This window comes from Halichoerus grypus, chromosome 13, assembly GCF_964656455.1.
Source record: "Halichoerus grypus chromosome 13, mHalGry1.hap1.1, whole genome shotgun sequence".
Classification (NCBI taxonomy): Eukaryota; Metazoa; Chordata; class Mammalia; order Carnivora; family Phocidae; genus Halichoerus; species Halichoerus grypus.
This window is the reverse complement of record NC_135724.1, coordinates 57,999,244-58,012,887: the sequence shown is the minus strand read 5'-3', so window position 1 is coordinate 58,012,887 and position 13,644 is coordinate 57,999,244. Positions and strand designations below refer to the sequence as shown.

At 34.4% G+C, this 13,644-nt stretch overlaps 1 long non-coding RNA gene across 1 annotated transcript in view; it reads right to left on the bottom strand.

Annotated features, from left to right (window-relative positions):
• LOC144379788 (uncharacterized) overlaps positions 1-13,390 on the bottom strand; it is a 76,149-nt gene extending 62,759 nt beyond the window's left edge. Inside the window, exon 1 of the long non-coding RNA XR_013443168.1 lies at positions 13,272-13,390. This is a non-coding gene — a long non-coding RNA (uncharacterized LOC144379788). The remainder of the gene's footprint in view (positions 1-13,271) is intronic.
• Between the last annotated feature and the right edge of the window lie 254 nt (positions 13,391-13,644).

The window sequence follows — 13,644 nt, the reverse complement described above, 5'->3', positions numbered from 1 at the left end:
AAATATCTTAAAATGACACCCTGCAAGAAGGGTTTGTACAAAATATTACAATTGGTACAATTACAATTGGTACAATTGAGAATTATCCAATTCCAAAAGCATCTTTTTAACACTCAAGCAAGAAACATAAGATAAAATAGCAATTGTGCTCCTATTACTAGAGCTTGATGTTTCTGTGATAGAAGACATTAACTCTGATAAGCTCAACTGCTTTCCATTATCAGATTCTGAGTATTATTCTTGTTCTGAATGTGCTTTAAGGAGCTTAAAACTGTAAGAATTACATACTCCATTTTAGTGAACAAACAAATCACCTCAGAAAGCATTCCAAGGTAGCTTGGATTCAGAGGACCCGGGCTGCCACAAGCAACTTAATTCTCTAAGGCCTGGGAACCCAAAGTTATGTTTTCCTCCTCCTTTTATTTTGCGTTTTAGGATGACGGGAACATGATAAACAGCCAGCCCTCAGTCACCATCCAGGCCCCACCAGTACAAAGAGGCTTTGTGATTGACAAGAGCATATAAAAAAGGGAGGAGGAGACCCACTTTTTTCTTCCTCTAGGGAAGACTATGGCTGAAATTTTAGAACTTAAAAGCTTCTCCCGTTTCGACCAGCTCACCTTGCAGGTAAACACCTTCCTGGTTCAGTGACTCAATCACAAATTAGAGACAGAATCTGTGCTGAAAACTGATAATGGTGGAAAAATATTCTTTTACTGTAACTTTCAGCTCAGTGCAGCTGTAACGTACTTCCTCCCCCAGGAAGCCCTGTCACTAAACCTGTGCAGCACGAAAAATAAGCCTTCATGAGTGGAGATTTTATTTGACATTTTAAGGATACAGATTGGAATAAATCCAAATATTTCCAATTTTTGCTGTGACTTTTAAAAAAATGTCTAGAATAGATCATGAAAGAAAAAGAATTGATGATACATGACATAAATACTAATATAATTTCCTTCTATGCCCTTCCATTCAATTCAATAATTTTCTACGGCAAGGACAGCGATTTAAAACATCTCCCTCAAAATAAAAGGACACTACAGCAAAATTCTTCTTCAATATATAATCAAATATAATCTATGAAATACATATTCAAAATATAATCAAGTCTAATAATTTCTTTTGCCAAAGACTATAATTTAATTTTCATTCAAACTAAATTGGGATGTATTAGCAATGCACTTTCTAGGTATTTAAAGAACATCCTCGTGATCAGTCTTTAAATGGCAATCCATGACTTTTCACTTTGATAAGCAAGACTTATATATAGAGTCAGGATATTTTCCCCAAATATCCTAAATGTCTCTAACAAGGGGAAATGGGCTTACCCAAGTCCTTTTCTTAGATGAAATAGAAAACAGGTATTCATATACTCACTTTGGATGCTTAGCGATTATTAAGTTTCTTTTTCTGTCTCTTACATTTTTCTCAATATCAACTTCTTTTAGCATTCATTGTGTATTTTACTTTAATTTATTATCCCAGTTTTAGCTGTCATCTACGGAGCATAGCATGTAATAAGCAAGTTGACTGGGCCAGCTCTGTGTCATGCTGCAGGTCTGCGGGTCAGTTAGGGCAGTTCTTCTCCTCATGTGTTCATTCTGATGCCTATAAGTCATCAGACTTATATTTAAGAATATTTTCACTAAACGCCTGTTTCATATAAATAACTTTATCTCATCCTTCATCTTGTTTTCCTCCAATTAATAAATACTTTTGATATTGTACCATATCTGCATGTATTTCTGAAATTAGTCTTTGTTGGCAAGCCTATAAACCTTTTTTTAAACTGCACTTTTCAAATGCTACTACCAAGTAAAAAATTTAACATCCTAACTCAGAAATATCAAAAAACGAATTTCAGCACAATGTTGTATTAACAATCTTATATACACTTGAGACTTCTATGGCAGCTTCCTCTTTTGTTTTCCTTCTAATTCCAAAGTGTAGTGTCTCATAACCAAGAGCATACATATCCTAAACTGCAGTTCTGACAATTCTGGAAAGAGAGCTGATAAGCCCTACAGGGCACGTGCATGTTCTTCATTCTGTCATTCTCCAAGGGAACACTCCTTCAAATACACCTGAGAAAAAGAGAAGTCTCCTGATGTTCTGTTTCAGTGTACGCCTATGTGCCCACAAAAATGAGTAGCATCCCTGAGAGGCAGCAACCAGTGGGATATCTGATGGTGGTAACACAAGAAACACCATGCCTCTGTGCAACAAAGGTTTGTTTCCAGTTCAGATTTTTTAATAACATGCTAATTGATATAATTTACATAATATACAAATCACTATTTAAAATGCAACATTCAGTGATTTTTATAGTCCCAGCCTTGTGTACCCATCATCACAATTACTTTAAGAACATTTTCATCACCATTAAAAAAATACTCATTTGTAGTCATTCCCCATTCCCTGCAAGTCCCCTAGTCATAGGCAATGCAAATCTACTTTCTATCTCTATGGATTTGCCTATTCTGGACATCTCATATAAATGGAATCATAGACTACATGAATGATCTTTACAGCTCAGACTTAAATAATAAAAATAGCTAACATTTATTGAGTGTGTAAAATATGACAGTCATTTAATTCTTTTATTTGACAGAGAGACAGAGACAGTGAGAGAGGTAACACAAGCAGGGGGAGAGAGAGAGGGAGAAGCAGGCTTCCTGCAGAGCAGGGAGCCCGATGCGGGGCTTGATCCCTTAGCTGAAGGCAGACGCTTAAGGACTGAACCACCCAGGCGCCTCAACAGTCATTTAATTCTTATAATAATCCCATGAGGTAAGTACTATTACTATTCCCACTTTAAGATGAGAAAGCTGATGCACAGAGAGGCTAAGTAGCTTAGCCAAGATCACAAAACAAGTTAGATGAAGTGAAGATTTGAACGTAACGCAGCCTGGCTCCACAGTTCACGCTCTTAACCAACTCTGCTACACTATAGTGCCCCTTACTTACCTCTAAGCAAACTCACACGGTTGAAAACAACAGAAACAAAGTCAGGCTTGAAAAAAACATAGTGAGTTACAGCATTCCTCATAACCAATAAAATAAGCAATTAACTGCTTCAAATTTGTACATCTGTATCAGCAAAGTCTAAGAACTTTCTGTGATTAGTAGTAATTCTCCTTAAACAAGAAGAAGATAGCACACAGAAGAGGATTCCCCGGACTTGAAAGAATAGATGCTTGGAATCATTATTTTAGTCATGTTCAGATTATTAAGAGTTATCACCAGTTTCTTTTAGTGAAGAACTGAAGACTGGTGTCAGAATCCTTTCTACCGCTTCTAATAATTTGTTGTGTGCACCTGGGCAAGTGGATGTGAGTATAAGTGTGTGTAATTCAAGAGAAGGCTTGCTGCTTAGACTAATCACAGAAAGTTCCTAGTCTTTTCTAATGCAGATATGCCAACAAAAGGCATTTCATCATCCAGCAACATGATATGATCTCATTTGAGAAGTATATCTATGTAGAAGATGTGGAAGGAGAGAGGAAATGAGGAGGGGGGAAGAAAAGGAATAAGGAAGGAAGGGAAAGCGGAAGGCAGAGGGAGAGAAGGCAGGCAGGTGGAGAGGAAAGACAGACAAAGACATAGCAAATGGCCAATAAGGATATACACAAAGGTAGCAGTTATTCTCTGAAAGATTTTGTTTGGTATTTTTCTACAATGAACAAAATATATACATATATGTATTTTACAAAAAAATCAATATAATCTTAATTTGAGGCTATTTGTCCTCTAATGTGTTTTACAAAATTCTGGCTATTTTTCTAATTCACAAGGCATCAGTTCTCATTATAGAGTTAGTTTTATCATTCTTCTTTACTCATCATAATTCCCAAATTTAAAAATCTCTCTAGGCATTATATCATAACTCAACCAAATAAAGCCAAAAGGTAATTCTTAAAAGTATCTGCAATTACTTCTGTATCGTCTCTTCACAGCTAAATCGCTTCAAGCTTCTATATTTATCATTTATAAATTATATTCAATTCCAAATAATTTTAATCTCATATTTTCAAAACCATTATATTTATATCTCAAGCCCAAATGAAATGGAGTAAGTTATAATTACGACTATGGTGTATAGGTGTGTAAGTTTGCGTAGCTGGAATCCCTGGTTTTGGCTAATACTATAGATCTTCTATTGTATACAGTAGAGTGGTGTTTGGGTTAAGAATGAATAATAAATTTAATTCAAAGGAGTTTATAATTTCAGACTTCATTTAAAAGACTCCTATTAAAACACTTTCCTTTAAGGGAAAGGAAGCTTACATGGAGACAGTAGTTGGCCTACACCTCAGGGTAGCAAGCAGGTCTGCAAGCCAATTTTTGTAATGGACACCTGAAATATTAACGCATTACATTAGAAAGTGGAAAAGCCCTTCCCAGTTGTCTTAGTTCAAGCTAGTATAACAAAATACTAGACACTGGATGGCTTACAAACAACGGAAATCTGTTTCTCACGGCTCTTGGGGCTGGGAAGTCCAAGGCCATGGGTGCCAGCCTACTCAGTGCCTGGTGCAGCCCACCTCCTCATGGACAGAGGCTTCTCCCTGTAACCTCCTATGGCAGAGGAGAGCACGGGCGCTCTCCTCAGCCCCTTTTATACAAGAAGATGATATACCAGCAAATTCTGGGAAAATACTGGCTTTTAACTACACGGGAGATACACAAAGATGAATGTAGATTCTTCCAATACAAATGGCCACTCTAGCAACATAACTTAGGCCTCCTCTTAACCTACTGCTTCTAGCAATTGTTTCCTCTTCCTTATTCCTCCCCTTCTCTATCATTCCCACCTCTACAGGCAAGAGATGAAATAGTCAACTGTGTGAAAACAGGGTCAAGTGCACGGTAGCTGTTTGAAAAATGACAAAAAAAAGTGCTGCAGACACTTTCAGGAATCACCTATGGCTTTATTCTGTTGAGTTATGATAGAATATGATGCAATATGATGCCCAGAGAGATTTGGAACGTGGAGTGAAAAGGATACCCTATTTGGCTCCATTCTTTTTTTTTAAGTTTTTATTTTAATTCCAGTTAGTTAACATACAGTGTTGCATTACTTTTAGGTGTATGTGTAGTGATTCAACAATTCCATACATCACCGGGTGCTCATCACAACAAGTTGCACTCCTTAATCCCCATAACCTTGGTTGGTTCCATTCTTTAGATTTTTTTTAAACCAATTTCCAATGGATGGACTAGCAACCAGTTAAGAGTAAGGCTGGCAACAGAAAGACACAGCCAAATCTTGCTGCTCTGGGAATCTGGGGCCAATACACTTCCTTCCTCCTCACTCTCCTCCCTACCCACCTACCCCAACCCCCACAGCGCCCATCTACCCTATACTTCCAAGACCCCTTCTTCTCTAGCCCCACTTACTGTGCTGCCCCAACACCCCTCCAGTCAGATGGCATCAGAGTAGGGAATAGGGAGGAGAAGAAAGAAAAAGGAAGACAAGTAAAAGGAAAGCCCCAGGTTAAACCATAATCCCACTCTTTTGGCTCTTAAATTTGCGGTATTAGCCTGTTTTTGTTTGTTTGTTTGTTTTAAGATTATTTATTTCGGGGTGGGAGGGAGAGAATCTTTAGCAGACTCCTCACAGAGCACGAGCCCAATGCGGGGCTCTATCTCACGACCCTGAAATCATGACCTGAGCCAAAACCAAGAGTCGGATGCTTAACCACCTGAGCCACCCAGGCGCCACTGTTTCATTTTGCTTTTAACCACTCTCTTCCTGAGAGGTCTAATTCTGTTCTTCTATCCCCTCATTTCCCGTCTCCTATGCTCTGAGCTCTTGCTCTGACAGGGGACGCTGTGGAATAGCTCAAGAACTGGGTAATTTCCAATCCTTTTGCTTTAGCTCTAACATATTGGAAATAAATATATTTTCCCAAAAATATATTATCATAAATATTATTTGTTTCTATAGTACTACTGGCACTATACTCCAAGTACATTTTATGGATTCATTTATAGGTTAATTTTAAAGGATTAGCTTGGAAACTTAAATATCATTTAAAAAATATTTTCTTGGGGATATCTGTTCTAAATTCTCATAACTATAGGGATACTTTTATGGATGAAAAATTTAAAAAGAAACCAAAGAAATAATTTACCAAAGCCACAGAATTAGTAAGTGGTAAGAGCCAAAACCTAAAGAGAGGTCTGTTCGAACGTGAGGCACTGAAGACTATACAATTTCCATTATACCATGGAACCTCCAAAAACACATCTACGTTTTTTCATTAAGTAAATGAAAATTCTGAAAAGCTAAAAATTTTACTCAATCATTAGATATTTTAAACTCAGTATCATTTATTCAAACATTTACCAGGTACTCTTTTACTCAAACCATCTCCAGCAATAATCACCAATGCTAATAAACTATGACTGACATCATCAGGGAAAAAAAAATGTATCTACATTATTTCAAGAATTCACCACTAATGTTAGAACTTTATCATATTATTTCTCTTACTTATGAATATTTGATTTGCTGAGACTTCTGTTAAGGTAACAGATTCTTACACCCAAGAGTGATTTTTTGTTGCTCAAAACAGAAATGCTTTATTAAAATCTTCTGTGAATTGTCATTTCCAAAACAAAAACATTTTCATTTCTCCTAAATACTTAAGAAGAATTATTTATAAGAATTATTCTTCTGTTAATAAAATAAATACAAGTGTAGAACTTGGAACAAATGACTTCTTATGCATGACATAGCTATTAACTACTATTAAATTCTAGCTACATTGTATCTTACAGATTCAATAAAAAATAAATACAACTATATAGTGCCAACTTGATTTAGGTGAAAAGTGCTAACATAAGTTAAAATTGTTTTAGTAAAAAAAAAAAGATAAGCATAATTATGGTTTATCCTTTATTGTAACTGCAAACTGCCATCTTGATTCACAGAGGCTCCAACATCCAGTGGAACCTGAGAACTACTAGAACAAGCCTACTGGCATGTTAACAGTGTAAACTCTTCACTGACTTAGTAACATGTCATCACTTCTTGAACTTCGACATCAATAAAAATAAATAAAATATTTACATTTAGAAAACCACCCAAAAATGCATTTTTATTCTTGAAAATAAAACTGCAAAGACAACTGACCACTTCTAATGTGATTGTGTGCCACGAAGTCTGTAAGAAGTTGCATTTTAAGTTGATAGTATTTCTCCAAACAATATTTCTCTTTGCTTTCTACTAAAAAACAACAAACATTTATATTAGATATAAAATGTTTGAGCAATTTCTTTATTGAGGCACAGTATTTCAAAGGCTGATAGGCAAAAAGTGAAAACAGATTTGCCACAACTTCCATCCATAGATGGAGTATATTCACCACATGGGCAGACTAATTCTCTACCTCCCCCAAAAAGAAAGTCAGATTACAGTCATTTGACTTGATAATAAGCTCTGCATTGTCAGACACAGTGATTTACAAAATTTTGAACCTATGTTTTCTCACCTTTTCAACTTACTTTGAGGAAAGCAACAGTCCTGAGGATCTCTACCTTTATCTTTGCATAGGACAGATTTTGCATTCTTGGTAAGCTCCCTAGTTAGTTGCCATTTATGAAAGTACCTCAGTTCACCTGCATATATCTTCTGAGGAATGTTGGTTTCCCAAGCCCATGTCAATTTTTATCAACAAGTTAATTAACTTGTAATTAATACCTTTTAAGAATGACAATGAATTTAGGAAGCCAAAGACCTAAGATTTTTCTATTTACTACCTCTTCTATATTTATCAATCCTCTTCCACTTAAACAGTATGTTCAAGGCTTTTAAAAGGAACTTCAATTTCCTCATAATTATCTAACATGATCTCTATCAGACAAATAGGTTTAACAATCTAGCTATCTCTGTTGACATTCTGGACTGCATTTTAGACCATTTCTCTTCTCTTTCCTATTTCCCCAACTTGTTAATCTCTCCTGCTTGTGCAACCTTCTTTTACTCACTTAAACTTTCCCATAGTCTAGTCTCTCTTGCCTAAAAAAAAATAAACTAAGAAGGAATCCAAAAGAAAACCTTACTCCTATAACAACTTGCCCTTTCTCCGCTCAAACTTTGAGTTTATTATACTCATTCCGCTTCCTCAGCTCACACCTTTTTTGCATTTATTAAAAAAAAATTTTCCTAACTTTCCTCAAAAAATAATTGACAAAATTAATTGTATATATTTAAAGTGAACATCATGTCACATTTCTCAATCTACTATCCCAATTCAGCAACAAAAATTTCTCTAGCTGGTTACCACTGACAACCAGGTTGCTAGAGCAAATGAGCATTTTTAGCCCTTACCTTAATGAATATATTTACAGCATTAACACTAAAGATAATGCCCTCATTCTTGAAATCCTCCATTTTAATTAATTTTCTTTCCTAGTTTACAGACAATAATCACTACTCATAACTCTACTTCTGCTAAAGTAATAATCACTGAGCAAGGTGCTCACCTGTATTAGCTCAGTGTTTTTTCACACTGCTGGTAGTTCAAAGCAGCTTTTTAAATAAAACAAATTAGAATAAAAAATATCCAAATGTATTCCATGTAGTAAGGTTAAGTATTATTCTGGAAAATTTATGTGTGTGTGTGTGTGTAGTTCTTATTTTGGGTCATATTCAAAAAAGTTTGAAAGACACTGTGCTAATTTAATCACCAGAAGCCAACCTATGAGGTCCATATAATAATTTATACTTTTTAATAAAGAAAAAACTAAGCATACAGAAGTTGTATAATTTGTCTGTACTCAACCAATTGGTGTGACAATCAAGCATAGCCTCTATTTATGTCCTAATCTCCAAATACCCAAGTGATATACATTTATATCTCTTAATGTGAGTGTCTTAAATGCACTTCAATCTCAGTAATTGCAAAACCTGTACTCAATTTCCATACATTTTCTAATTTGCTAATTTTCTAATTTCCAGTGTTTTTCTCTTCTTCATCCAAGCATCAATACTCATATCTCATATAGATCCACTCTTTACTATGTTTATTATTTATTATTACCATAATAACCTTCAGTCACGCCCCCACCATTTTCTTCCAGGATAACTGCAACAGTATCCTCCCATTAACTGCCATTATGCCCCCTACAAGCCCCCAATTCACTCTCTGCTTTGCTGGATGGAAGAAATCTCTTCAAAATACAAACCTCATTAGGGCAAACTCTCCTAATCCTGAAGTAAAACTTTTAAAGTTCAAATGCTATATATAATTTTCTAGACTGGATTTCTGTGTAGTTTTAGGCAGTACTTTAAAAAATAGAACCTAATTGATATTTAAAGGGCTTTTGTTAAAATCAATAATTGTCGAAAGACCCAGATCAAAAGTTCTTTACTTGCTGTTAAAGTCACTTCAAAGATACTAGGTTCCGTTTACATTAGGAGATTCAAGGACAATCACAAATGTCTTTCACTCAAAAATGCAGACAGCCAATGAATAGTGTCATTTCATTTTCTTAAAAACAAAATACATCCATTATCTTGAGACTAATGAAACAGTTTATTATTTGTACCTTCACAGAGACTTGACCAGAATTCATCCATGGCAGGCATCAATACTATTTCTAAATAATGTTTTAAACACAACAATCAACTTTAATTTGCACTAGATTCTAAATAAAAATACGTTTTTCAATGTTTATAGCAGATTAAGTTATGTCTCCTGTGAATCAGTCATACACAGTCCATAGATTATCTGCTATGACAACAAGTCTGAGCCTTTCAATCTACATGTTTAAACAAACTGTTGGATTTGTTGCTGCCTTTGCAAAGGCAGGTGGAAAGAATTTCTAGCTAGGTACTCACCAGGATGGGATCAAAGCTGTCATGATATGCTTTATGATACTATTTTAAATTAAATTATTAAAGAAAAGTGAAACAATTATTTCACTTTTCTAAACTATGTGTTCTCCATACACAGATACCTAATGTTGAAATAAAACCAATAAATAAATTGTTTAAAAGTATAGCATGTTTCATTGTTTTTTGTTAGCAGGATTATGTGTATTAGTTTTGGCATGCTGTTTGTGTTGTTGTTGATTCTCTCCTTTGCTTTTCAGTTAAAAAAATGAAAGAGCTAATGGTTCAAAAGAGACTCATTTCTTCTCTCCACATGACTGTTGGAAAGATCCTAATAAAGCCTGAATCAACAACTATAATAAATCCTTGACTTAAAAAAAAAAAAAAGTTGCTTTACCCATAAGTATACATTTAGAAGTTAAAAAAAAAATGTGCTTTAAAGGTATGCATGAGAAGAAATATTCTACCAAATTTTCAACTATGATTTCTGCTTCATAGTGACAGACATGCTCTAAGACGAAGTTATGACAACAACATACAAAATAATAACATGATTGAACAATGGAAGCAGAATCATTATGAAGAATGCCCACTGGGGGGTTGTACAGAAAGACTTCGTTCAAAATATCTTCAAAATATTGTACCCCAGTTCTTAACAGAATCCACAGCATATGTTGGTATCAACAGACACCTGAATGGATGGATGGCCAGCTGGCTAAGAACTAGAACTCTCTTCACGTTCCTCAACCCAAGCCTCTGAAGTTTTCTTAGAATTCTATCTGAATGTAAGCCTTATTTCTGATGTACAGATTGAAAATCAAGATCACTGTGTATGAGAAAATGCATGTGAAAAGAAAACTGTACCTATTAAAAAATAACAAAAGAACTACTCAAAAGTAAGATGTTTTCATTACACATTTTAATAGCCATGATTTTAATACTAAGAACACTGCATTACTTTTTAAGTAAATTCATACTGTAACCATCACATCCTATATGTCACTTTTAGAAAATACTTATAGAACTACTTCCTCAAGTTCCTACTCTAAATAAATAAAATTGGCACATTTCCTCTCTATTGAAAGGGGGTCTCATTTCCCTTTTTCCCACTTACAGGTTAGGATAAAAACACAAGCTTATTAATTTCTAACATAAAATGATTCCCTTATCCTCTCTTCTCAAAGGAAATTAGTATAAATGGAAACCTAGGGACAATATCATTTGATATTTACCTATTTTAAGCAATTAGAATTAAAATTGTTAATAAATGGAAAAAATATGACCTCACATATCTGTATATTAAACTGAGTTTTAAGAATAAAATATTTTAATGCAATTAGACTCGCTAACTGCTATGTACAATGTTGTTTGTTCATTCCAAACACAGGCCAGAGTTCAGACAAACATGTAACATTGTTTTGTTTGATTGTAGTACTTTATAAATGGTTTTATTTTACCATTTGCCAAACCTCTTTTGTTGAGTTATTCAAACTAACTTCTGCCAAGAACACTAGGAATTTGGTGATAGTGCTTCTTTTAGGAGAAAACAAGCCCTTTCCTCAGAAAACTGAAAATGTTTATCTTGGCACTAAAACCTTGTATTGAGCCTTCTGGAAAGTATTTTAAAATGTTGTTTTTAACCTAGACTTTGTGACTGAAACAGGAAAAGGCTTCATAGCTCTACACCAAAATACATATTTATAGGGCTGATTTTCTTTCTACACCAAAAATACTACGTTGATGGCAGCAGTTTTCAAAGTATGATTTCTGAGGACCAAGCTAAAACTTGGGCATTATCACGATATTCAACATACAATTTGTTTTTTAAACCTCAAAAACTGGCGACTAAGAAATGCTAACTGTTGATCAAATACACTGTCTTTAAGTGTCAGACTGGAAGGACTGTTGCATTTAACTATCTGCTTTTGGGAATTTTCACAAAAAGAAAATTTACTTGATATTGTATTTTCCTCCTGTACATGTCAACAGAAGATAGGTTTCTAAGTTTTTCTCTTTTTTATATTTTCCCCACTAGGTAAGCTTTACCTTCAGACTAGATAGACATAAAGATCAACCATGTGAACTTTTTACATATTGTCCTAATAATGTATCTGAATACAATATACAATTTTTGGAAATTGATGAAATGATATAGTCAATGTCCCTAACTCCTATACCTGACCCCTAAATTGTTAAAATATAAGAAAGAGACCATATGGTAGCTCAAACAATTTCACAAAGACCCCCGGAGAGCTGCAATGATTTTTCAGTCATTAATAACTGACAAAAAATATTATGCACCCATTACCAATCCTTTACAAATCAAGTTCTCCCTACCTTGAAATCTGATCCATTTTTCCCTTCTAATGGCCTGGCTGTCCCTTGACAAGAATAACAGCAGCAGCATCACTTTAAATGTGCATGTAAAATTTTGGATAAAGTCATAGTAAGTTAAAATCCTATCATTGTGCTTATCAAATATTTATTAGGATGTTCTGGCAGGAAATTGTTTTAAAATTCTGGTATGGTTGAATTGTCTGATTTAGGTAAAAAGAAAAAAATTAAGATATCTATCAAATATATCTTATTAAAATCTGTAACTGCTTTGGTCAATCAAGTACAAATTTTAATTTTAAAAGTTTGGTCCTTCCTATTGTGATTGAATTCTGCCTATATCCAGAAAAATCAAGAAAAGTCTATTCAAATTAGTGTAATAAGACTGAAATAAATGGGAATTACTGGTATCACTGACAATAAAGGTTAGGAAGGAATGGACTCTTCCCAATCCAAAATCCTCTTCCTGTACTGCTATGGCTATAGAACGATGGTATCCTTTTCATTGGCCTTGAAATCTTGAGCCATCCTAACACTGCTCCACAGGCCTCACAGTTTCAATGTCAATGAGAAATACAACTCTGACATTATGGACTAATTTAATATTTTAAAGACAATTATTAATGTGCTACGTTACCTTGGCAGAAGATTTAGATTAAGCCCTACCATCACTTTTTTCTTATTTAAATTTATTTAAATTTCTTATTTAAATTTAAAATGTTGACTTAAATTGATTTAAAATGTTGGAGAGTGGAGAATATCTAAAATCAGGTCCACAAAAAACAAAAACTCACTTATCAGTATTTAAGATTATTAATTTATATATTCAGCTTTCCAAGATGAACCTGTAAGGAGAATATGAGAAACAAACAAACAAACAAAACAAATCTTTTTTCCCTCTCTTCTATCCACTAAGAAGCAGTGATTTATCTCTAACAATCCTAGAGGAAGGAAACAAAAACAAAACAAAACCTCGTGCTACTTGTGAGAAATAATTATTTAGGGAACAACATTAGTTACATGGCTGATTTAAAAAACACAAAGGAACCCTATTTTTTCTATTAAAATAAATAGGTATAACAGGACATACCTGAAAAAGAACATGTACATGGCAGCTGTGATGCAGAACAAAAGGACCTACAACAAGGAGAAAATATATTACTTGCAAAAGAACACTGACATCATTTGTGTATCTTTCTTTTTCTAAATTTTAATTCCAGTATAGTTACCATACAGTGTTATATTAGTTTCAAGAGTAGAAGATAATGATTCACCAATTCCATACATCGTGGGGTACTTATCAGGACAAGTGTACTCTTTAATCCACATCCCCCCACGCACCTCCCCTCTGGTAACCATCAGTTTGTTTTCTATAGTTAAGAGTCTGTTTCTTGGTTTGTCTCTCCTCTCTTTTTTTTTCCCTTTTCTTGTTTTGTTTCTTAAATCCCACATGTGAGTGAAAT